Source organism: Labrus bergylta, chromosome 1, assembly GCF_963930695.1.
Source record: "Labrus bergylta chromosome 1, fLabBer1.1, whole genome shotgun sequence".
Classification (NCBI taxonomy): domain Eukaryota; kingdom Metazoa; phylum Chordata; class Actinopteri; order Labriformes; family Labridae; genus Labrus; species Labrus bergylta.
In genome coordinates this window covers 34,570,886-34,598,562 of record NC_089195.1, presented here as the reverse complement: position 1 = coordinate 34,598,562, position 27,677 = coordinate 34,570,886, and the positions used below count along the sequence as shown (strand labels likewise).

General features: G+C 41.3%; 1 long non-coding RNA gene across 3 annotated transcripts; it reads right to left on the bottom strand.

Annotated features, from left to right (window-relative positions):
- On the bottom strand, positions 1-22,754 carry LOC136180404 (uncharacterized). 3 transcript variants are annotated; one of them, XR_010667081.1, is made up of 5 exons: positions 22,312-22,754; positions 4,585-4,675; positions 2,064-3,340; positions 347-397; positions 1-206 (listed from the first exon to the last, which is right to left on the bottom strand). It is a non-coding gene; the product is annotated as an uncharacterized lncRNA (long non-coding RNA). The 3 variants fall into 3 exon arrangements; XR_010667082.1 differs by lacking the exon at positions 2,064-3,340; XR_010667083.1 differs by lacking the exons at positions 347-397; positions 2,064-3,340.
- Between the last annotated feature and the right edge of the window lie 4,923 nt (positions 22,755-27,677).

Here is a 27,677-nt window from a genome sequence, read left to right as displayed (position 1 = left end):
TGAGTGATTCAGAAAGGCTTTATTTCTGACACATTTCAGTTTAAGTGCCACAATGTGAGATTTTCCTTGAATTCTGCCTTCAAACACTTCCAACCCGTCTAAAGCGGCCCCTCTGGATCAGCAGGTCGTCGAGAGAGAGACCTGCAGTGGTCCAAAGAAGGGGGACGACTTCTTTCATGGCGAGGATATTTCTCCAGAGATGCATTCTGGGAAGAGGAGAAGGTCAGTTAGTTTGACACTTCACTGCCCACAAGATGAACAAACAACAACATTCAAACCCAGAGAGAGAGAGAAACCAGTTTCATCATCATTATGATTCAGACGCCACCGACTCCCATAGACTCACCAGCTGTCTCGCCATGGACCTGAGGACAGCCTCCACATCTGCAACCCACATCTGTGTATGTGGGGGGGGGGGGGGGGGGATAAGAAGCAGCACAGGGATGATGATGTATTTCACCACTCAGAGAAAGATGATGCAGACACACTTGTGCACATTTTCATCAGTCACACAGAAAATGGTTTAATTTTTTTAAGGATAACATTTTAAAAAACTCCACGAGGCACCGATCTTTAACGCACTCCCCACACAACGATCAGAAATCCTGTTGTGTGGGGAGAACACAGAGGACGGCCTCTGTGAATTGTCACGTGGAATGGAACGATAACCAATCAGGAAGCATGCTGACCGAAGCAGGAAGCACAACAGACATACAGTAACCATGGCGACGACAGCAAACGCGAAGCATAAAGTGAGATGCACGTCCTAAATGGAGGACCAACCAGCAAAACAAACCAAAATCCAACTGACATGGACAGAATGTACCAGCTAACAGCTAGCTGCATAAGCGATACGATCATGTCGTGTCGTATCGTGACATATCTTGTGGCGGTGTATCGTATCGTATCTCTTCAACATTTAGTAGCTCAAAGCTAATATTAGCATTTCCTTGTGTTACAAGATACTAAAAACAAATGTGTAAATTCCCAGCTGGTGTTATGTTAGCCACAGATTAATTTCCTTTATTATCAAATGTTTTCTCTGAAGTTTCTCAAGTTCCATTTGTTCTCTGATCCAGATGTGGTGACACAATGACTCGTCTGTAAGTTTCCCTACATTTATCAGACAGCTGTCCGTCAGGAACTTTGATTGATAATTAAAACTTTGGAGGAGATAATTACGTCCTAGATAAATAAAACTTCACACACAGCTGGAGACTAAACTACGCCGACTGGTAGATTTATCTTTTTTTATTGACTCGAGGCGGAGCGTCGAGTGTCAGCTCCTCGTAATGACTTCAACATAATACATCCATGTTAATGGATTCATTAAGTTAGCTCATTAATACATTAATTAGAACACGATTTAATACCCAATCAATCAAAAAGAATCAGGCAGATGAATGTAACAGCTCTAAACGCCTCTGCAGGGAGAAACACCTGAGTCCGAGTGAAGACCTAAAAGGATTTGAAATTTAGTTTTTTAAAACTTGATTCAGGAATGAAGACCAAATGTTTCATATTTAAGCCTTAGATTAGTCTTCTTTCTGCTCCTTTTCATTAACAATTTGGGATTTTATGTTTTTTTTCTTTCTTAATTTTATTGTTTGTTTGAATTAAATAAAATGTACAAATAAAAAATAAAAAAATAAATAAAAACCTCCTGACCCTTACATTCACCTCTTCCTCCCTTAACTCTTACCCCCCCTACCTCCAACCCTCGACTCTTACCTTTATCCCTCCATACCTTTCATCTATCCACCCTCAATCTTCCGATCATCCACCATGCACATCACAATAATCTATTCTGAATCAATATCTTTCTCGATCTGGTCTTTGTTAGTGGAATGTCATATTTGGTGCCAAAGGTTTGTCATTTTGGTCTTGGTTTTGAAAAAGGTTTCTGTATCGTTTCTCTTTTTCTGGTGTCCTTTCTAAGATCTAGTATCGGTACAACCCGACTTAGAGTTGACCGAGGAGGGAAAAACCACAGCAGACATTGTCCCGGCCGCTGTGAAAAGACAACAATAAGAAGAACCGAGCAGGAAAGTTTTAGATCTTACTCTGTGGTCTTGTCTCTTCTCTATGCTCCACTCTCTCACATCCCTCCAGTGCTCCGGCAAACTCGCATCAGTCGCCCCCCCGGCTGTCTCCCCTCGCAGCCACGATGAAGTCTCCCCTCTTCATTCTGTGTGTGCCGGGTCACTCTGCGCCAACCACGTCCAACAGCGTCCTACAGTGAAACCCGATCCTAGATACTGATACTGTTCAACACAGAGGGGAGGTGACCCCGTGCAGGTCGCTGCTCTTTTGTTAATGCTGTGACCACACTGCGGTCTCTTTGACGGCCAAATAAAAGCTCAGAAAATCCTCATGTGCATTAAATAAATGCAGGTCGGCGGTAGCTCAGTCTGCAGTGACTTGAGTTGGGAACCGGGATGGACCAAAGTATGGTCTGGTTTTTGGGGAGTTGCTCGGTCAGTACTCCTTTGAGCAAGGCACAAAAACTCCAACAGCCCTGGTGCACTCCTCATGTACAATGAAGTTCCTTTGAAGTCTCACTCGAGCTGCTTATTCACACGTCCCTCAGAGTGGGAGATTTTCAGTGACTGGAGGGGGGTCGGTCCCAGAAGTCAGGACATGCTGCAGAAATACAAGATGGTGGACAAAGCATATGGTGACAGTCTTTGCCTTCATATCAACGCTGTGTGTATCTTGACGTATTCACAGTATCAAGAATCAGCTTCATTACGTGCAAGAAGATCGCACTAGCCATCATTACTTCCAATTTGCTGCCGGCGATTATTTTTCAGATTTTGTCCTGCTGTGTCACCTTACCTCGACTTCATGAGGACAGTTTACTGGAGGGAGGGGGGGGCAAGAAAAGGTCTCTGTAAAGTGTGTGCGTTTACAAGTGCGGCCTCCACCCTTTTTATTATTTTTATTTTATATTTTAAATTTTTAAATTCTATTTTCTATATTGTAATAGCTTCTTATACTGTATTATTTAAGTTATTGCTAGTTCTGCTTTTATTTCCTTGTTAATTGTTTATCACAAATACACTAAGTCAAATTCCTTGTATGTGTAAATGTACTTGGCAATAAACCCCGATTCTGATTCTGATTCTGATTCTGATTCTGAACGTTTGGAAAATGTTCAGGAGCTTGGTGCAGGTCTCATCTCATTGTCTCTGATGAACAGGAAATGGCTTTGTGTTGTTAACATTCAAGGACGCCAGAGAGCAGAACAAAAGGTTGATCAGGTCTCACCTGTTGAACACGGACGTATTGAGTCGGCTCTCTCGATGCTTTTTGTCTCTTTGCAGGCTGATCTATACATCTGTAGAGAGGTAACACAGGCTTTACAATGAGCCACTGTTACATAAGCTTAAAGTACCCCGTCAGTGTTTGTTATACAAGAGAACATGATGTTCAATTTAAAGCCAACACAATGTACAGCCTCGAACAAAATGTAAAGAACCTGATGTAATAAAGGCGGATCTCCAGTGGTATGAAGAAGGATGATCGCAGCTATTACTAACCACTTTAATGATGCCACTTTTATACAGGAGAAGTTCACCTGTTTTCTTTGCACTAAAAAACTCAACTGGAGGATTTATTCCCAGGCCATTTGGATTGCAAAAAGTTAAGTAGAAATGCACTTCACTGAATTTATTTAGGCAAATTGGGGTGGGGAGTTATTTCAGCTATGGCTGTGTCTCAATTCAGGGTTTGCATCCTCGGTGCTGAGCAATTGTGTCACCACGGCGTGTCAGAGGCCGTCCCATTTTGAAAAGCTCCTTTAAACGCAGCCAAGAAATGGGTCCTAATTTTGATTCATAGATGATGTATAAGTCATGATTATAAGTCACCGTGTGTTCACTTCTCAGGATGGTGTAGCTCCTAACTGAATCTGTGCGGTTTTGACTTTTTGTTTCTCTCTCTAGCAAGTTGCTCCTGCTGAAAACACCCTGCTTCCTGTTATAAATGTTTCACATTAAAAGCACTACAACAGCATATAGGCCAAACACTTTTAATGTGAGGAACTTGTCGGAAATAGAATGTGTTTATCATCGAATGATCGCAGCTTTAGTGGAACTCCTTTAAGCTCAAGTCACCGCCACAGTCTGCCTATTAAACATCTTGGACTAAAGACAGCGAGACATCAGTTTAAACAGGTAGACATGCTCTAATGGAGATGCTGATCCGTGCTGCGCAGGGCCTCAAGAGACAGGGGGCTGAGGCAATTTGAGCAGAGAGCTTACTGACACTCACTCTGACATGAGGAGGAGGCGGAGCCTTGTGGTGACAGTAAGCGTGCAGGACCGTCTGGCTCTGCCCATAAAGTCAGAGCGGAACAAGCAGAAGACCGGGATCACAAATCACTCTGTTAGCCTATGATACTTTTGTAAATTCACCCGACACTGCACAAAAACATGCCTGCTTTTGGCAAGTGGTAGATGCTAATTTCCATCCCTTCAGCATCGATTTCTTTGCATCAATGCGTAATCGTGCAAGTCCTCATTGTAATGCATCCTATAAATGATTCATTTAAACACCATAAACATATTCATCTCTTTTTACCTGAGGTGGATCACACACTAAGTCTCATGCTGCAACGTCTCTGTTGCCATCCTTGCTGGCTTCCTCCTTTTTCCCCGAGCCTTTGGGAAACCTGAAGAAGAAGAGATGGATGTGAGGGACGGGGTCAAGTGGGAAGAACTAAGTTTAGAATACTGTTTACAATACTATGCCAAGACTGAAAGCATAAAGGGGAAGACAGATTGATAAGAAACACTTGGGAGGAAAGAGTGAAGTGATGATCGTGGTGTTATCTGAAGAAGGTCGGAGAAAGTCATGAACTGTCAGCTGCTAGCTAGCATGAATTGCTCTTATATCCTACAGCTAGAGTAGTTTGTAAATCAATTTTTTTTCTATTTTTGAATTCTCCAAAATTTGCACAAAATCTAGCTTGCGAGAAAGTCTGCTGCTTAGCCACACCCCGACATGCACAGGCCCTTCATCACCGCCTGCGGTTTTAATTTGATAGTTGTCACACCCCATGTCTTTCGTTGCGGACACCATGAGCAAGCCAGCATGACAGACACGACATGTGCATCGTTGCCGTGGAAACACAGGATGTTACATCAAAGACCGCTGCATGAGGAAGCGTGAGCTGCTACTGAAAGCTGCCGTACTGTTGCTGTTGCTGTTGCTATAAAAAACGTCATGTAAGTTATACTCGGATACAGATTCTCTTCCTAAGGTCGGTTTCACCCGGTCGTCATGACTACAGTCGACTCGGAGTTCGTTTTCATCAGAGAATAGCAGAGAGAATCACTCCCATGATTCCCCACCAGCCTTAACGTCATCTTTTGTCATTGTTTTGATTGAGAGCCCCCTGGTGGTGGAATCTACATACTGTGCGTTTAATCTGGATTGTTTGCATTTGATTTGTTTAATAGCAGGTCATTAATAATGTGCCTTTCAGTTAAATTGAACGGTGTCACCCCCCTTAGAGTAATTATCCGTTAGTTCTTTGGCATTTTACTGGAAAATAACAACATTCAGACTCATTACAAATATTCTGTTCAATACCAAAGCTTTGTTACACCTTCCATAAAACTCCTGCTAAAATGTCATAATTAAAGAAAATGTCTGAAGCCGAGAAAGATCTATAGTTCTGGCATTTATGCACCAGAACGTTCATAAAGGGCGCCAGAACCAGGCGTGTTTCCGCTGATTCAACATAATAATCTTGGCATTTAGAATGAGTGTTTATCAGTTTGTAGCCGGCGCCGGCTGTCGGACTCCCTTCAGTTTACTCACTGAGAGAGACAAAAAACATTTCATAACAACCGGCACTCTTTCCTCTGGCGCACGGTCACCCTGGAATCAATTCAGGCACCACACTGCAGCGCTAATCACCCCACGTATAGAGCTTCATCCCTCCGTAGGTGTTGATCGCCTTAATGAGCTGAAGATCCAAGGACAGACCCTTCTCAGGGGTCGAGCATCTGAAGGTTGAAGAGCGCTCTTATAGAAACATGACTCATGTTGTGGTTTCTTCTTTGTCGTGGATCTCTCACAGAGTCGCCGCACAGCATTACACCTAATTGTGTGGAGAGATCAATACCTGACGACCTGCACACAAATGTATTCTCCAGCACCCGAGTATCCGTTTCCTCCTGTTTTACGGGACTTTCACACTTAAACAAAACTCCTAAAAAATATGTCCTGAAATATTCAGGGTGAGCTGCATGTGTGAACACAAACCGCTGAATATTTGTACCCAGCCATATCTCTGCCAGCCCCCTGGTGAACTCTCTTTGTGAAGTCGGGGTCAGCTGATGTGAGAACGTAGCAGGACATTTGCAGGATGGTCTGATTTAATTTATATATTCATATCCTAAATCAAGCGCTCGACCAGAGACTGTAAGGACGAGCCTGATGTGATCGCTTGTCAGCATGGGAAGGCTTCTGATTTCAGCTCATAGTAAATTAGCAGTCTGAGCTGTATTGACCAATTACGTATCAGCAGGCTTCGTGTGTGCCAGGCCTTAGCTTTTAAAACGGGTACTGCAGTTCAAATTCTAAACATTGTAGAGAGCTGTCTCCCCCCCCCTCCTCTCTAGAGATGATGCTCACTCAGGTCACCATGTGGTGGACTCTGAAGCTTCAGTGTTTATCCAGCTCTGCATGGGTCTGTAAACCTTTCTGTGTTCTAACCTCTCTCCATTTTTCAAAAGCATCTCCAATATTGATCCTAGTTTGAGCACGTTTCTGCTCGTGGAGCTTATTAGAAACATGCAGAGGCTTTTTAGGTCGGGTACAATCACTTCTATCTGAACCACTTCTCTTGCCCGCTTCCATCGCTGCAACACCTGTTGACCTGATAACTGCTCTCATATCTGACAAACTGAGGGGCGTCCAAAACGGCCGTGTGGGGGGGCGTCTTAAAACCGCCTACCTTCTCTGGTCCAAACAAATCCAGAGCATTCAGGAGCAGAATCTAAAGTTAGAAGGAGGACATACTGGCTGCTGCATTGTTGTCAGAGAAGCCAGCACTTCAACATAGCATGTTTCCTTAAAGGTCCCATATTATGCTTTTTCTGGTTTTATATGCTCTTTAGTGTGTTTTCCATGTATCCTGTGCATGTTTAGGCACATCTATTTGCAAAAATTTAAAGTCCGTGGAAACGCGGCTTCTCCTACCTCATCCTGTTAGCTTTAGCATTAGCCGCATGTAACGCTCGGTTCTAGCCCCCCTCGATAAAAATTTGTCAGTCCTACGTCATTGTCAGTGTGATATCTATCTCTGATCTAAGCCCATTGGCTCGTTGTGGCAAGCCCAGCAGCTCATGTTGCACGCCCGTTAACTTCTGTAGCACGCCCACGATATGCTGTAGCCTGCTGTAGCACAGTAGTGCTAAGGTGCTAACGTTTATGCTCTCCTCGGACGGAGCCAGTGGCTGCATTCCCAATATGGTAAAAGAGTCGGGACATTTCCGAGAACCGCGCTCAGCAACTGACCAATAACGACAGAGTGGATCGGCAGACCAATCAGAGCAGACTTGGCTCACGTGGGGTCTAACAGTGTGGGCTCAGCAGAGCGTAGCTGACAGTAGTGATGTGAAAAGCAGTTCTTTTCAGTGTACTGAATCAGTAGAATCAGTTCAGTAAAGTGATTCGTTCAAATGATTCGTTCACCGAATCGTTCAGTACTTCTCTGCAGCTCTGTCTGTGAATCAGAATTTAATAAACTGAATCTTTTTAGTAAGTGATTCAGTTCAGTTCGTTCACCCAGACGATTCGTTCGTTTTGAACGAATCGTTCATGACCGACACATCACTAGCTGACAGACTCAGAGCGGAGAGGGAGCAAGGAGGAGCAGTTCATGAAAACAGACACTTTTTTTAGAACTTTAGCTATTGTGAACATACAAAAGTAGGAACATAGATTAAATACACGAACCCCAAAAAGGGCAGAATATGGACTCTTTAATGTCTGATCATATAGTAAGGTCACTTTAAAGTTCAGTAGATATCTTACATATTGCTCTTTTAAAGACGTTAATGTCTGAAGAGAAACGTCTCGTTCTGAAGTAAACACTATGAGGACTGTTTTTAAAGTCAGTAAGATGACAGTGTGCTCTCTAAAATTTGATTTGTGTTATAATGGAAGGTTTTGTTACAAGAGGATAACTTGAGTTTGTTTCTAAACGCCTCAGTGTTTATGGTGAAACACAAACTGTGTCTAACTGTGCCCTACACGTACACGTGCAATAAATCACACCTGGAAGTCTCTTCACCCAAACACCACTCCTGTAGTCGTTGCTCCTGTGTTACTGCGACTTTATATTGTACGTGCTCATTGTTATTGTAGGTATTCGGTCTGTTCAGGTGTTTGCTCAGACGGATGCTGTTCCTGTTCCCGCCTGGTTTTTAATGTAAATAATGTTTCTGATTTAAAAAAAAACCCATCTCATTTGGACTTTTTGAATGAGTTCAAATTCAGATCAGGTTTTGATTTATTTTTGTTTCTTGATACCAGATTTCACCCTTCATGACATCACAAAGGGCAGTAGCCCCTCCCCCAGGTGGGTGACACTCCCACAGCTAGGTGTTTGTTCTGCCCTTTGAGTCTGCCTTCTCACCGTAAACAATAGGACATGGAGCGAGAAAGCACCGAGTACACCCAAGCCCTTCCAGAGAGGGGGCGTGGTCAGACACAGCTCATTTACATATTTAAAGGTACAGACACAGAAACAGCCTGTTCTGAGCAGGGCTGAAATAGAGGGGTTTATAGGCAGGATCAAATAGAAGAAGAAGAAGATGATGAAGAAGAAGTAGAGTTTTTGACTTTTAAGTAACTTTATTTATGCAACATTCCAGGAAATCCTTAAATACTTATTTCAAATGCAGTGATGGGAATAACGGCGTTATAAATAACGGCGTTACTAACGGCGTTACTTTTTTCAGTAACGAGTAATCTAATTGATTACTCTTCCCATCATTATAACGCCGTGACTGTTACTGCCAAAAAATGTGGTGCGCTACTATGACTGAAGCTGTTTTTCATCAGACCAACTAGATCTCTAAGCTGAGCGGCAAAGATATTTCTTACTGTTCTTCCTCTTTGGTGAGTGCGGACACGAGACAACCGCATAAATGATGACGATTGGCTAAGGTAGAGTAAAATTTCATGGTGAGCCAATCAGAGGTAGAGTTGGGCGGTGTTGTTTACACAAATTCGAAAGCATGCATAGTCAGACACACAACAACACAAGTGAGTCAACGAGAAACAGGAATGGCCCAAATAATCCAACAGTAGATGTAAGTAGTAAATGGAAGTATAGCCATTACTTTTCCTTCCAAGAAATTAAAGGAACGAGTGTAATCGTGAAATGCACATTATGCCCTGGAGTCAAAAGCCTCTCCACGTCGGTGTCGAGCAATTCAAACTTATTGAAACATCTTTCAACGCTACATGCTTCCACGAAATTAGTGGCCAAGAAGACCCCCGAAGGAGAAGGAGACAGTGCCACAAAACCTAAGCAACCGAAGTTTGATTTTACGGCCCCACCACCACCACACGTTTTGTCTCAGGCCGAGCTAAACAAACTGGTAGCCAGGTATGTTGTGGAGGATATGCTGCCGTTATCGATGGTTGAGTCGGAGTCATTCAGAGCACTAGTTGCCAAAATACCGGTCAGAGCAGGGATTGGCCTGCCATGTAGAAAGACGTTTGCGAACTACATAGACACCCAATATGCTCAAATGAATGTCGAGCTCAAACAGACATTTGAGAAATTAGAATATTTGTCTACCACAGCAGACATCTGGACTGCATGTAATAAGAGTCATCTCGGCGTAACGGCACATTGGATAAATCCGCAAAGCATGGAGCGAGGTAAGGCAGCACTGGCATGCAGGAGGTTCAAGGGACGCCATACACATGAAAAAATTGCAACGGAGCTTGACAATATCCACTCTTCCTATGGCATATCACACAAAATCACAACAACAGTCACAGATAATGGCTTTGTCAAGGCCTTCAAAAGGTACCAGCCAGTCGAGCAGGATGACTCTGATGATGACGAGGATGAGGTGACGTTTACCAACATCAGTGATGCCTTGCAAACCCCTGTTGTGTTTGATGATGATGATAATGAAGTTGTGAACACTTTACCGCCACATCAGAGATGTGCGTCACACACCCTGAACCTGGTTTCATGCACTGATGTTGACAAGTGGTTACTGTCAACACCAGGAACAAAAGCGGTTTACAGAAGCGCTACCACAAAATGCACAGGGTTATGGAATAAGGCTAGTCAGTCAACGGTGGCCGCAGAGACTGTGCATGATGTTATTTCAAAGAAGCTGTTAGTCCCATACACCACAAGATGGAACTCATTTTATGATGCCCTGGCTCGTATATGTGGGATTCCTATGGTTGAGCTGAACACCATCTCGTCCAAGTTCGGATTGACAGCCATCACAGAGCAAGAACACCAGTTCATTAGGGAGTACTGTACAGTCATGAAGCCACTTACAGTAGCCTTAAACATTCTTCAGGGAGAAGATCATTGTTACCATAGCATACTCCTACCCACACTGGAGACATTGATATTCAAGACCCTGCAACTGAAGAGTGGCCTGCACATCCTAATTGACCTTCCAGAGGCAATTGTCACAGTAAGAACTTTAATTTATTTTAGATCTTTAACAAATTGCCCAATAATTTAATTTTATTGATATAGATGGATGGGAAAAGTTAACTCTATTCTATTCTAGCCTAGCTTTTACAGTTATGATACCGGTATTAGGACTATAGATGAAGGACCTTCAAAGCCTTGTTGTAAAGAAATAGAATGTATAGGCATTATTTCAAAATGTATTTAACATATATGGAAAGAAATATAGGCTAATGTAAAATTAAATATATATAAATATGCTCATAATAATCTATTATGCTCTCTCTCCCTTTCTCTCTCTTGATAGAGAGATACAGATAATATAATATGGACTTTGCCTCCTTATGTATCATTTCAGGCAATCAAAACAAGATTTGCAGAGGTGCTGGAAAGCGAGGATGCTGTCTTGGCTGCTGTGACTCTGCCCAAGTTCAAACTACGTTGGCTGCGGACACAGGACAGGAAGGACAAGGCCAAGGCAAGTCTGCTGGAAGAGTGTCGGAAAATTGTCCTGTACCAAGACCAGCAAGCAGGTACCAGCCCACCAACACGCCACCTCAGCACAGACTCTGCCATAGAGGATGAGTTCTTTTCCTTTGAGGATGAGGATGACACCTCTGCTACTGCTGAAAGTCAAGTCGCAGATTATTTCAAATCAGGAGAACAAGGGATAGACTCTCTTAATGGATTTGCACTGATAAAGAAAATTTCACTGCAGCATAATGCAGCCACTTCATCCAGTGCCCCAGTAGAGAGACGTTTTAGCCTGGGGAAGCTAGTCTTAACTCCAAAGAGGAACAGGCTCTCTGACCAGAAGTTTGAGAAGCTTTTGGTTTTGCGATACAACCACTGGTTCAATGGCAAGAATGGATGGATGGATAGGTAGATAGGGTGGCTTGGATGGATGGGGAGAATGGAATGATGGTTGGATGACTTGGTTGGATGGATAGATTAATGGATAGATGAATGAATGAATGTTCAGGAGCTAAGGTTGGATACAGTATGTCTACCTGTTGTCTGAAGTTGTGTTGCATCTTATTACATTTGCACTAAAAAGAGTGTATATATTTTTTTGGATACATTTATGGTACATTGCTTAAAGAGCATAAATTAATTTAGATTTATTTGTTGACTGGCTGCGGCCTCTTGAGGTGAGCTTGTCAATGAGAAAGCCAGAGATTTATTTTTTTATGTATTTTTTGTTGTTAATGTATTACCTGTTTATATTTGGATGCCTTAGTTTTGCTATACATTGCACTTTTCAGTAATATTGAAAGCACTTCATATTGTTACAATGTTCTACTTTTTCGAGGAAGAAAATACTTGAAGTACAGTATGTCTACCAGTTGTCTGAAGTTTTTTTAATTTGCACTACAAAGAGTGAATATATTTGTTATTTATTTTTGGTACATTGCTTAACAAATATAATTTAATTTTGCCTAGTTGTGGCCTGTTGGTGCAATAAATATAAAAAGTTCCAAAACATCTATTATGTCATTTTTACAGATCCACTATATAAACATAGTAATTATAATATCTACAATAATACATGACATTTGATTGGAGGCTAGTCTCACTTTGTCCCACAGCAACATTAAAATAGTTTAGATTTGTGTACACTGTTTCTGTTAATTATTGATTGTATTAAGTGTCCATTTCATTATAATATTCATTATAAATACACATGTATTTTAAGTTCTGTTAAAGAGGGGTGGAGGTGGGGTCCAAATTCTTTGACACATTTGAGCATTTAAAAATTTACTTGAAAGTAACGCAATAGTTACTTTCCAAAGTAACTAGTTACTTTTATAATTTGTTACTCAGTAACTACTTTAGTTACTTTTTGGGAGAAGTAACTTGTAACTGTAACTTGTTACTTTTTTAAAGTAACTTGCCCAACACTGGGGATGCATAAATAACCTCACAAAAACACAAAAAAAACCCATCATTATAAAAATTTAAAACCAAAGCGCCATCCTCAACCAGTGAGCACAAAACCTGCCTAACAGCCCATACAGCTTTGAACCCATCAGTCTGAAAAACGTGTGCTCTACCCTCAGACAGGCTGAAGAAGAAGAAGATATTCTTTAATATTCCTGTGAGGGGAAATTACATTTTTACACTCTGTTATTCGTTTATTTGGATCCCCATTAGCAACTACCTAAGTAGAAACTACTCTTCCTGGGGTCCACTCATACAAACATGAATTTAAAATCCACACAAATTAAAATATTAAAAGTCCATAACATAAAAATACAAAAATAGAATAAATGACAGCACACTCAAAAACATCAAGATGAACCTATTGCAAGTCAAAAAGGAAATCTCTCATATGTTCACGTTATATCTATGTAATCAATAAAATACAGTGTTGGACAAATCTTATAATTATTGTTCCTACTTAAACAATGCAGAGTAAAGGCCCTGACACACCAAGGAGATCGTCTGCAAAATCTGATGGAAGATCATTCCACATCTTCATGCCTCGATGCATAACAGTACGTTGTCTTACGTTAGTGTTTGAGGGTGGAAGTGTAAAACAACTTCTTGAAGCATGCCTAGTGTTAAAATCATGACCATTACAACTAAAAAAACAATTGACTAAACAAAATATTTTTCATTTTAGACGTTGAAATGTCACTAAAAAAGCAAAGAAGCAAAGTTAACATCAAAAACCTGCTCACTCATGATGAACCAGAGCGTAGCGCCTGCTGCAGTTCAGAGAGCTTATTGGATAACGAGCCAAAATGCCCTTCTCTGCCCCGGTGCTTTTATTGTGAAGTGCTGCGTCACCTACATGAATTTCTGGAGTGATGCTCGAGTGAAGACGGTGATGACATGTCAAAAAAGTTTCTGTTAATTGAAGATTTTCATACAGACACGTGTGTAATTTGAGATTTCTAATTCATCATCTTAAGAACTCGGATCTATTGACATGGCGAAAATCTGATGGTTTAGTTTTTTTTCGATAAAATTGATTTTTTTTTTACGAACGAATGGAAGTTAAAACAAATTATTCACTGTGCCCACCTCTGTTAAAACATTAATAACATGACAGATTCAATAGCAGATGAAGTGGAGTTTTTCCTCACAGTCCCAGTTCTCCCAGTGTCCCTCTTTGGTTAGAGCTCCGCAGCGTTTCCTGAGAGGACACTGGTGCTCCTGGTCTCCTTTGGGCCAGGCCTCGTACACCAGAGGGTCACCGTTCACCCACAGCCAGCGATCACCAAGGAAACGCAGGCCGATCCACACCCACTCTGTGATGTGGTTGTGCTGGATCTCGCTCAGGGCCAGGAGCCGCTCAGTCTCAGAGTTCAGGCTGGTGAGGTCAGTGTGAGTCTCTCTGCAGTGCTCCAGAGCCTCCTCCCAGGTCTTCTTCACCTCATCCACCATCAGGTTGAAGCAGAAAAAGGGAATTTCTGTATCTGATCTGACACCATGCCACCCTTTTCGGTCACAATGCCAGTAAGTCGCAGCAAATGTCTCATTGTCCAGAGGTTCTCCATCAGCCCATGTTTGTATATTTGTTGCGAGTTCTTCTCCAGTCCACCTCCACATTTGTTCCTTGTCTCTGTAGAGGCCGATCCAGACCAACTTTGTCATTTTGGAATTCAATTTGTCCATTGTTGCATTTTTCAGTCTCTCTTGATCCAATGGTGTAGTGAAAGGGGAAAGAGCAGTGTATTTATCTTTGCAGTAGTCTCGAGCTTCTTGCCATCGCTTTGAAATATTCACATATACATGCTTTCCAAACAGTGCTGACACAGTAACAATCAAAAGCATGCTCAAAACGACAATCTGCATGGTGCTGAATTTTACAGATAATTGCGAGGAAGCGTTCAAAGCGTCTTCTGTTACAGGTGAGGCTCGGGTTCCACTGCGACGGCTCCCTCCTCTGTTGCCTCCTCATATATATGCTAGTGTACGTCTGTGATGTCACTGAGGTCACCTTCACTCACATCCTCAACTTTGCTTTGCAAATGTATTTTCATTTTACCTTGATCTAGTTAATGTGATGCACCTGCTGTTGGAACTCAACACTTTATCCTCCCAACATGAAAGAAGTGATTAGATTGATTGTCAAGACATTTTCAAAGTGTAAAAAACAATATAAATTAGTTTTGACCCGGGCTGCACAGTGGTGCGGTGGTTAGAGCTATTGCCTCACAGCAAGGCCTCATCTGCTGACAGGAGTCTCTCTGTGTGGAGTCTGCATTTTCTCCCCGGGCATGTGTGGGTTCCCTCCGAGTACTCCAGCTTCCTCCCACAGTCCAAAGACATGCTCGTTATGTTAACTGGTGACTCTACATTACCCCGAGTGTGAATGTGAGTGTGGCTGGGAATAGCGGTATTGATAATGGATGGATAGTTTTTCCCTTCTGAGGAGAACAAAGAGATTGGATTCCTCCTGATAGCAGGCCACTTTGTATAACTTTCTGAATATTATAAGGCGTTTTTGTTATTAATTCATTCAGAGTTGTGGTTTCTAATTCTTTCTAACCCCTAACATGCTCCTCACAAGATGTTATCAATCTAGAACAGAATATTTAAATCTTCTTTTCACTTACAAAGCTCTTAATGGTCAGGAACCATCTTATCTTGAAGACCTCACGGTGCCGTCTTTCCCCTCGAGAACATTACGCCCGAAAATGCTTGTCGTACCTACATACCTCCCATGCTACAAACTAGTATGGGAGGTAGAGCCTTCGATTATCTGGCCCCTCTCCTCTGGCACCGTTTTAACATAACAAGGGCAGTGGTTTATTGTGGACCTTTGTGTTCTCACATGCGGCTCAACTCAAGGAGTTTTGTGCATGTGTGGAAACATCATTAATGATGTAGTTTCGTGACCCGGGATGGTTTCCACAGAGTCACAGGTGGCGGCAACGTGATGGGATTATGGAGCCGCGCTTGACTTCCAAAAGTAAAATGAACCATGACGCTGGACTTACTAACTTTGCACATCTCCTACTGAAGCCAGTGAAGCCGTCGAGTACTTCCCTACACAATTTTGCTTAGGAAAGCTTCTATTTCCATTTGACCTTCAGCTTTCCTAAGTACAGGGAAGTACTCGACGGCTTCACTGGCTTCAGTAGGAGATGTGCAAAGTTAGTAAGTCCAGCCTTGTGGTTCATTTTACTTTTGGAAGTCAAGCACGGCTCCATAATCCCATCACGTTGCCACCACCTGTGACTCTGTGGAAACCATCCCGGGTCATGAAACTGCATAATAATAACTTTATTTTTATAGCACCTTTTAAAAACACAGGTTTACAAAGTGCTTTGACAAACAAGAACAAAGCAAACTAAACCAAACCCAGAAGAACAGAAACAACAGCAAGAACAAACAAATGCAAAATACTAAAAATAATTAAATACAATTCAACAGAAAAGAACCCAAAGTGCACGATACCCAACAGACATGTATAACCCGACCATCACAAGAACCATCAGAAGAACCCGGGAAAAAACAAGAACCCAACAACACGAGCTGAGACCAAGAGGACCAAAGATTTAAAAAGATGTAAGAAACTAAAAGAGATAAAAGCAAATCAAAAGAGAACAGCAATAAGAAGGTAAGAGCAGGAAAAGAAATAGAAACAAGTGGTTAAAGGATAAAAAAAACAATAGTATTAATAATAATAAAAAGTAAATATATATATAAAACATAACTAGACAGAGTAAGTAAGATAAGAAATTACCAAGTTAAAAGATAAGAGGAGTTAAGAGCATAAATAAAAGGACAGTAAGAAGTTATATAAAGAAGATAAAAATAGTAAAACCAGTAAGAAAAGACATTAAGAAGACGACATCACATAAAAGCAAGTCTGTAAAAGTATGTTTTAAGAAGGGATTTAAAAGAATTGAGAGAGTCTGCGAGTCTTATCTCCTCAGGGAGGTCGTTCCAAAGTCGAGGGGCCCTGACTGAAAAGGCCCGGTCACCTTTAGTTTTAAGTCTCGACTTTGGAACGACCAGGAGGCCCCCACCTGAGGATCTAAGACTGCGGACTGGCTTATATGGTGTCAGTAGCTCTGTTATATTAGCGTCCGTGCTTTACAAACACGAGGAAAGAGGGGGAACTCAAGCCCGTGCCAGAGAGGGAGGTTACTTTAGCTCTGAGTCAGTTACTATGGTAACTGAGTCTGTGGACCTAACCTGGTCGGGATACAGGTTTTCTTCAACAAATCAAAGTAAGGCAAAACAAAGCACATTTCAACAACAAGGCAATTCAAAGTAGTTCACACAAGACATCAAAAGCATCATGACAGAGGGAACGAAATGTCAGAGAGTCCCTGCCCCTCTCAGTCCCTCATGGGTGATTTTATGGATGTTCTAGAATCTTTTAACCTTAATCAGGCAATACAGGAACACACTCACTCTAAGGGCCACACACTTGATCTTGTTGTATACAGTGGTCTCAGCCCTAACAAATTTGAGACAAAGGATATCTGTGTGTCAGACCACAAACTGGTTTTATTCAGAATGGTTTTATCTCAGCCACCTTTTATTAGTAAGGCACCTGTCCGCAGCAGGGTTTTTAACTCTACGTCTGCTAGTAAGTTAAAGGAGCTTTTTATTTTTGTCTCTTCAACTGCCTTTTACCAAAATTTTAACACAGAGCAGCTGGTCTCCTCTTTTAATCTCACCTGTCAAACTGTGCTGGACTCTGTTGCTCCCTATAAAGACTAACGGAGTTCCACAGCCATGGCTAAACGAACTGACTCAGGATCTAAAAAGAGACTGCAGAAGGAAAGAATGAAAATGGAGAAAAAAAGGCTTGCATGTATTCTATGAAATATGGAGAGATACAATGAAACAATACCAAAAGGCAGTTAAAGACGCAAGAGCAGCATTTTATTCTAATCTGATTTTAGCCAATCATTCTAACCCCAGAATTGTATTTAAGGTTTTAGAATCAATCACCACCCCCTCCCCTTCTTATTTTACTGATCCTTCTCAGGATCTGTGTGAGAAGTTTTTAACTTATTTTACTAATAAAGTCAAGGACATTAGGCAACAAATCATTCCCCCAGACCGTATTTTAGACACCAGCAGGGAACTTAACAGTTATTTTAGCAGTTTTGAGCCGGTGTCCTTGACCTTTTTATCTGAAATTTTAACCCACATGAAATCAACTACGTGCAGCCTTGATTTTATTCCCACAACGTTTCTCAAAGAGGTTTTTAACACAGTTGGACCCAGTATTTTATCCATTATTAATAGTTCCTTGGCAGAAGGTGTAGTCCCCTCTGCTTTTTTTCAACACAACTTTTATCTTTTATGACTGAAAATAACCTCTTTGAGAAATTCCAATCCGGTTTTAGAGCTTGTCACAGCACAGAGACGGCCCTCCTCAAGGTAACCAATGACCTTCTTTTAGCAGCAGATAGAGGGGAGGGCACAATTTTAATTCTTTTAGATCTTAGCGCAGCTTTTGATACTGTTGATCACACAATTTTAATTGATCATTTCAGAAAATGGGTTGGTTTAAAGGATACTGCACTTAGCTGGTTTTACTCTTATCTTTTAGAAAGAATCTTTGCGGTCACCATCGGTAACTACTCCTCCTCTACCTCTAACATTACCTGTGGTGTACTGCAAGGTTTGGTTTTAGGTCCCATTTTATTCTCCATTTATATGCTGCCTCTTGGCCAAATAATTGAACGCCACAAAGTCTCCTTTCACTGCTGTGCAGATGACACACAGGTATACCTTCCTTTGAGACCCGAGGATGCTAGGAGCCTAGCTGCTGTCAGAAACTGTCTAAACCAGGGATGTCAAACATACGGCCCGCGGGCCGTATCCAGCCCGACAGCAGGTTTCATATGGCCCACGAGACGTTTTGGGAAGAAGGGGGAAATGTATTCTAAAGATCTAAAGTCTCTCTCTCTCTCTCTCTCTCTCTCTCTCTCTCTAATGCACTGATCCCAGGGCAGGTAGAATAAGGTGTCAAAGTTTCTCTAACCTTGAACAGCAATATTTAAACATAATATAATAACCTCAAACAAAACATAATTATTGATGTTTTCTTCTGTAATGTGGTACATTTAAATATTTCCATGTGCCAACATGTTAAAGTTTTCTATACAATCATACATTAGCCTATATATCCATGTGTTGAGTTATAGTGATGTCGGCAAAATTAGTCCAGCCCACTTGAGGTCTCATTTGGACAAATCCGGCCCCTGACCCAATAGGACTTTGACACCCCTGGTCTAAACAATATCAACTGCTGGATGGCACAAAACTTTCTCCAACTGAACAATTCTAAATCTGAAATCATAGTATTCAACCCGCCAAACTCCACTCATATTTCAAAGAGCAGCCTCGGTCCCTTATTCGGCAATGTCCAACCCACCGTCAGAAATCTAGGAATTACATTTGATTACAATCTCACCTTTGAATCCCATATCAAAACAGTTGTCCCATCATGCTTCTTCCATCTACGCATCATCTCCAAAATTAAAACAATACTAACCCAACCAGACATTGAAAAGATCATTCACGCCCTCATTTTCTCCTGACTTGTCTACTGTAACTCCCTATTTTCCGGAATCACAAATAAGTCACTGTCTCGCCTCCAGCTAGTCCGAAATGCAGCAGCTAGGCTTCTTACTGGTTGTAACAGACGACATCACATCACTCCAATTTTAGCTTCATTACATTGGCTTCCTGTAAGTTTTAGAATCGATTTTAAGATTTTACTCATTACTTTTAAAGCACGGACGGGGCTGGCTCCAAGCTATATAACAGAGCTACTGACACCATATAAGCCAGTCCGCAGTCTTAGATCCTCAGGTGGGGGCCTCCTGGTCGTTCCAAAGTCGAGACTTAAAACTAAAGGTGACCGGGCCTTTTCAGTCAGGGCCCCTCGACTTTGGAACGACCTCCCTGAGGAGATAAGACTCGCAGACTCTCTCAATTCTTTTAAATCCCTTCTTAAAACATACTTTTACAGACTTGCTTTTATGTGATGTCGTCTTCTTAATGTCTTTTCTTACTGGTTTTACTATTTTTATCTTCTTTATATAACTTCTTACTGTCCTTTTATTTATGCTCTTAACTCCTCTTATCTTTTAACTTGGTAATTTCTTATCTTACTTACTCTGTCTAGTTATGTTTTATATATATATTTACTTTTTATTATTATTAATACTATTGTTTTTTTTATCCTTTAACCACTTGTCTCTATTTCTTTTCCTGCTCTTACCTTCTTATTGCTGTTCTCTTTTGATTTGCTTTTATCTCTTTTAGTTTCTTACATCTTTTTAAATCTTTGGTCCTCTTGGTCTCAGATCGTGTTGTTGGGTTCTTGTTTTTCCCGGGTTCTTCTGATGGTTCTTGTGATGGTCGGGTTATACATGTCTGTTGGGTATCGTGCACTTTGGGTTCTTTTCTGTTGAATTGTATTTAATTATTTTTAGTATTTTGCATTTGTTTGTTCTTGCTGTTGTTTCTGTTCTTCTGGGTTTGGTTTAGTTTGCTTTGTTCTTGTTTGTCAAAGCACTTTGTAAACCTGTGTTTTTAAAAGGTGCTATAAAAATAAAGTTATTATTATGCAGTTTCATGACCCGGGATGGTTTCCACAGAGTCACAGGTGGTGGCAACGTGATGGGATTATGGAGCCGTGCTTGACTTCCAAAAGTAAAATGAACCACAAGGCTGGACTTACTAACTTTGCACATCTCCTACTGAAGCCAGTGAAGCCGTCGAGTACTTCCCTGTACAATTTTGCTTAGGAAAGCTTCTATTTCCATTTGACCTTCATAGGTAAGTCTGATGTTTTTCTTCATATGCTCACAGGTCATGTTGAGGTTCCCTACAGACACACCTGGGGCCCGATTCAGAAATCAGGTTTATTGCAAACACTGAGTCAGTTATAGTAATAATAATAATTTATACTTTATTAATTATAAGTTTTTAGTGAACCCTGATTGTGGGAAACTCTGGGCTTTCCGTTTCAGAAAGAGAGGTCACTCAAACACGAGGAAAGAGGGGTAACACAAGCCCGTGCCAGAGAGGGAGGTTACTTTAGCTCTGAGTCAGTTACTATGGTAACTGAGTCTGTGGACCTAACCTGGTCGGGATACAGGTTTTCTTCAACAACCCCCAAGTAAGGCAAAACAAAGCACATTTCAACAACAAGGCAATTCAAAGACATCAAAAGCATCATGACAGAGGGAACAAAATGTCAGAGAGTCACTGTTCGTCTGAGTAAAAATCCATAAACTATTGTTGCTATACCCCACCGGGAGTGTTTTTTGAGTTACGTAATTTAAAGGCCTTTAAAAAAATATTAATGTACAAGGTCAAAAACAGCGATGCCGCGTTCATTAGTTCCTGTGTTTTTGTAAGCACCTTACAACTTAACGGGTGTTCTACACATTCATCTTACTAACAGGGTGACATGCTGTCATTGAGTTACCGCCTGTGATTTATTTAGAAGACTGTCGGTATGTTTCACCAACATTTACCTTGTTTTGGAATGATTCTCCTGTGTTTATAAAAATTCAAGACATCAAAAGCATCATGACAGAGTAAATACCAAACACAAGATCGCAGTAGCAGTGAAGCTTTAAAGGAGCAGTATGTAACTCTGACACCTAGTGGTTAAAATGGGTACTGCAGTCCAGATTCTAAACATTGTAGAGAGCTGTCTCCTTCTCCTCTCTAGAGTCGATGCTCATGCAGGTCACCATGTGGTGGACACTGAAGCTTCAGTGTTTATCCAGCTCTGCATGGGTCTGTAAACCTTTCTGTGTTCTAACCTCTCTCCATTTTTCAGCAAATCTTTTCATCCTAGTTTGAGCACGTTTCTGCTCGTGGAGCTTATTAGAAACATGCAGAGGCTTTTTAGGTCGGGTACAATCACTTCTATCTGAACCACTTCTCTTGCCAGCTTCCATCGCTGCAACACCTGTTGACCTGATAACTGCTCTCATATCTGACAAACCGAGGGGCATCCAAAACGGCTGTGTGGGGCGTGTCTTAAAAGCGCCTACCTTCTCTGGTCCAAACAAATCCAGAGCATTCAGGAGCAGAATCTAAAGTTAGAAGGAGGACATACTGGCTGCTGCATTGTTGTCAGAGAAGCCAGCACTTCAACATAGCATGTTTCATTAATGTCTGATCATATAGTAAGGTACCTTTATCATTTCACTCTCTACACATCTATTGGACTTATTCAATTAATCCGGCAAATCAGAGCTGGACATGTTTTTAATAGATCTGAAGCATGGTGAGACTTTTTTTACGATGCAAGAAAGTCTAAGGACCGAACAAGTCTGAGAATCCCTCCTCCCCCAACACGGTGATGGAGCTGTGGTCTGCCTCCACATCCTCCTGAGTAGAGGTCTAATCATGGTCTAATCACCAACACCTGTGTGGGTGTTCAGAGGCTTTCTGATTGTACAGATGCAGAGCAGACTTTTCTCTGTTTCCTTGAGTTATTTATGTCTAATTTCATGAATAATAAGAGAAGTAACAACAGCAGTAAATGCATCAAGTGTACACCATATCTGTAAGTCTTTCAACATTAAGACGTATAAATCAGCTCGTTCAACTGCTCGATGCTGCTTTGATTAAAGTTTGTGAAAAATAAAACATGAACTTACGTCTTGACTGGGCTGGTGAAATGTTTGCGGAGGACTAGAGCCAAAGTGGAGAGGAACATGATGGTGGTGCACATGACCCCCGCAGAGATGCACCACCCTGCAGCCACAGAGAGAGAGAGAGAGAGCGGGGTCACCATGAACCGTCCACTGAGAATCCAGGAGACCTGTCTGTCTCTCCCTCAGTCTCTCTCTTTCTCTCGCCCTCTGTGTCTCTCTCTCTCTCTTTCTGTGTCTTCCTCTCTCTCTCCCTCTCTCTTTCCCTCTCTCCCTGTGTCTTCCTCTCTCTCTCCCTCAGTCTTTCCCTCTCTCTCGCCCTCTGTGTGTCTCTCTCTCTCTCTTTCTCTCGCCCTCTCTGTCTCTCTCTCTCTCTCTCTCTCTGTGTCTCTCTCTCCCTCTCTCTGTGTGTCTCTCTCTCCCTCTCTCTGTGTGTCTCTCTCTGTGTGTCTCGCTCTCTCTTTCTCTCTCTATCTCTCTCTCTCTCCCTCTCTCTCTCTCTCTCTCTCTCTCTCTCGCTCTCTCTCTCTCTCTCTCTCCCTCTCTCTCGTCCTACCTCTCTCCCTCTCTCTCTCTCTCTCTCTCTCTCTCTCTCTCTCTCTCTCTCTCTGCTGATCAGAGTCATAGGGGGATTAGTCAATCCCAGATTAGAGGAGATGACACGCTACATTATTGTGGCTCAGCTTCACACTTAAACTATGTTGTGATGTGTGTGCAATTATCGTGCATGATTCATAATCTCTCTTCAACAACCTTCAGGCCTTTTTCTTCACCTAACCATAGGTGTGCTGCTGCCATGTCCTTGTTTCTGTCCCGTCGCTCCTACTGGAGTTTCCTTTACTCATCTGATTATCACCTGCCTGCACACCTGCAGCACTTTAATAAACATTAGGTCACCTGCAGCTCTTATCATTTCCTCCAGGACCTTTCTATGATTTTTGAGGCCTAAAATGACAGCTTTCACAATAAATACAAAGTTGCAAATCACTCATCCACTGTGGGGCTGCATGGTGCTGCAGTGGTTAGCACAGCGAGGAGGTTCATGGTTTTAATCCCCGTCTGACAGAACAGTATTATTCTGTAATTACCTCTCACATACACAAAACATACCTCTCACATACATTGTTTTACCTCTCACATACACTGCTTTATCTCTAACATGCACTGCTTTATCTCTAACATGCACTGCTTTATCTCTCACATACACTGTTTTATCTCTCACATACACTGTTTTACCTCTCACATACACTGTTTACCTCTCACACACACTGTTTTACCTCTCACACACACTGTTTTACCTCTCACACACATTGTTTTACCTCTCACACACACACTGTTTTACCTCTTACACACTGTTTTACCTCTCACGTACACTGTTTTATCTCTCACACACACTGTTTTATCTCTCACATACACTGTTTTACCTCTCACACACTGTTTTATCTCTTACACACTGTTTTATCTCTCACACGCACACTGTTTTATCTCTTACACACTGTTTTACTTCTCACACGCACACTGTTTTATCTCTCACACACACTGTTTTACCTCTAACACACACTGTTTTACCTCTTACACATTGTTTTATCTCTTACACACTGTTTTACTTCTCACACGCACACTGTTTTATCTCTCACACACACTGTTTTACCTCTCACACACACTGTTTTACCTCTCACACACACTGTTTTACCTCTCACATACAGTTTTACCTCTCACATACACAAATCATACCTCTCACACACATTGTTTTACCTCTCACACATACTGTTTTACATCTCACATACACTGTTTTACCTCTCACACATACTGTTTTACCTCTCACACACACTGTTTTACCTCTCACATACACAAAACAAACCTCTCACATACACTGTTTTACCTCTCACACACACTGTTTTACCTCTTACACACACTGTTTTACCTCTCACATACACTGTTTTACCTGTCACACACTGTTTTACCTCTCACACACACTGTTTTACCTCTCACATACACAAAACATACCTCTCACATACACTGTTTTACCTCTCACACATACTGTTTTACCTCTCACATATACTGTTTTACCTCTCACATACACTGTTTTACCTGTCACATACAATGTTTTACCTGTCACATACACAAAACATACCTCTCACATACACTGTTTTACCTCTCACATACAATGTTTTACCTGTCACATACACTGTTTTACCTCTCACATACACAAAACATACCTCTCACATACACTGTTTTATCTCCCACATACACTGTTTTACCTCTCACACACGCTGTTTTACCTCTCACATACACTGTTTTACCTCTCACATACACTGTTTACCTCTCACATACACTGTTTTACCTCTTACACATACTGTTTTACCTCTCACATACACTGTTTTACCTCTCACATACACTGTTTTACCTCTCACACATACTGTTTTACCTCTCACACACTGTTTTACCTCTCACATACACAAAACATACCTCTCACATACACTGTTTTACATCCTACACACACTGTTTTACCTCTCACATACACAAAACATACCTCTCACATACACTGTTTTATCTCCCACACACTGTTTTACCTCTCACACACGCTGTTTTACCTCTCACATACACTGTTTTACCTCTCACATACACTGTTTACCTCTCACATACACTGTTTTACCTCTTACACACTGTTTTACCTCTCACGCACACTGTTTTATCGCTCACACACACTGTTTTATCTCTCACATACACTGTTTTACCTCTCACACACTGTTTTATCTCTTACACACTGTTTTATCTCTCACACGCACACTGTTTTAACTCTTACACACTGTTTTACTTCTCACACGCACACTGTTTTATCTCTCACACACACTGTTTTACCTCTAACACACACTGTTTTACCTCTTACACATCGTTTTATCTCTCACACGCACACTGTTTTATCTCTCACACACACTGTTTTACCTCTCACACACACTGTTTTACCTCTCACACACACTGTTTTACCTGTCACATATACTGTTTTACCTCTCACACACACTGTTTTACCTCTCACATACAGTGTTTTACCTCTCACATACAGTTTTACCTCTCACATACACAAATCATACCTCTCACACACATTGTTTTACCTCTCACATATACTGTTTTACCTCTCACATACACTGTTTTACCTCTCACATACAGTGTTTTACCTCTCACATACAGTTTTACCTCTCACATACACAAATCATACCTCTCACACACATTGTTTTACCTCTCACACATACTGTTTTACATCTCACATACACTGTTTTACCTCTCACACATACTGTTTTACCTCTCACACACACTGTTTAACCTCTCACATACACAAAACAAACCTCTCACATACACTGTTTTACCTCTCACACATACTGTTTTACCTCTCACATATACTGTTTTACCTCTCACATACACTGTTTTACCTGTCACATACAATGTTTTACCTGTCACATACACAAAACATACCTCTCACATACACTGTTTTACCTCTCACATACAATGTTTTACCTGTCACATACACTGTTTTACCTCTCACATACACAAAACATACCTCTCACATACACTGTTTTATCTCCCACACATACTGTTTTACATCTCACATACACTGTTTTACCTCTCACACATACTGTTTTACCTCTCACACACACTGTTTAACCTCTCACATACACAAAACATACCTCTCACATACACTGTTTTACCTCTCACATACAATGTTTTACCTGTCACATACAGTTTTACCTCTCACATACACAAATCATACCTCTCACACACATTGTTTTACCTCTCACACATACTGTTTTACATCTCACATACACTGTTTTACCTCTCACACATACTGTTTTACCTCTCACACACACTGTTTAACCTCTCACATACACAAAACAAACCTCTCACATACACTGTTTTACCTCTCACACACACTGTTTTACCTCTTACACACACTGTTTTACCTCTCACATACACTGTTTTACCTCTCACACATACTGTTTTACCTCTCACACACACTGTTTTACCTCTCACATACACAAAACAAACCTCTCACATACACTGTTTTACCTCTCACACACACTGTTTTACCTCTTACACACACTGTTTTACCTCTCACAAACACTGTTTTACCTGTCACACATACTGTTTTACCTCTCACACACACTGTTTTACCTCTCACATACACAAAACATACCTCTCACATACACTGTTTTACCTCTCACACATACTGTTTTACCTCTCACATATACTGTTTTACCTCTCACATACACTGTTTTACCTCTCACATACACTGTTTTACCTGTCACATACAATGTTTTACCTGTCACATACACAAAACATACCTCTCACATACACTGTTTTACCTCTCACATATAATGTTTTACCTGTCACATACACTGTTTTACCTCTCACATACACAAAACATACCTCTCACATACACTGTTTTATCTCCCACACACTGTTTTACCTCTCACACACGCTGTTTTACCTCTCACATACACTGTTTTACCTCTCACATACACTGTTTACCTCTCACATACACTGTTTACCTCTCACATACACTGTTTTACCTCTTGCACACTGTTTTACCTCTCACGCACACTGTTTTACCTCTCACACACACTGTTTTATCTCTCACATACAATGTTTTACCTCTCACACACTGTTTTATCTCTTACACACTGTTTTATCTCTCACACGCACACTGTTTTAACTCTTACACACTGTTTTACTTCTCACACACACACTGTTTTATCTCTCACATACAATGTTTTACCTCTAACACACACTGTTTTACCTCTTACACATCGTTTTATCTCTCACACGCACACTGTTTTACCTCTCACATACACAAATCATACCTCTCACACACATTGTTTTACCTCTCACATATACTGTTTTACCTCTCACATACACTGTTTTACCTCTCACATACAGTGTTTTACCTCTCACATACAGTTTTACCTCTCACATACACAAATCATACCTCTCACACACACAAATCATACCTCTCACACACATTGTTTTACCTCTCACACATACTGTTTTACATCTCACAAACACTGTTTTACCTCTCACACATACTGTTTTACCTCTCACACACACTGTTTTACCTCTCACATACACAAAACGAACCTCTCACCTACACTGTTTTACCTCTCACACACACTGTTTTACCTCTTACACACACTGTTTTACCTCTCACATACACTGTTTTACCTGTCACACATACTGTTTTACCTCTCACACACACTGTTTTACCTCTCACATACACAAAACATACCTCTCACATACACTGTTTTACCTCTCACACATACTGTTTTACCTCTCACATACACTGTTTTACCTCTCACACATACTGTTTTACCTCTCACATA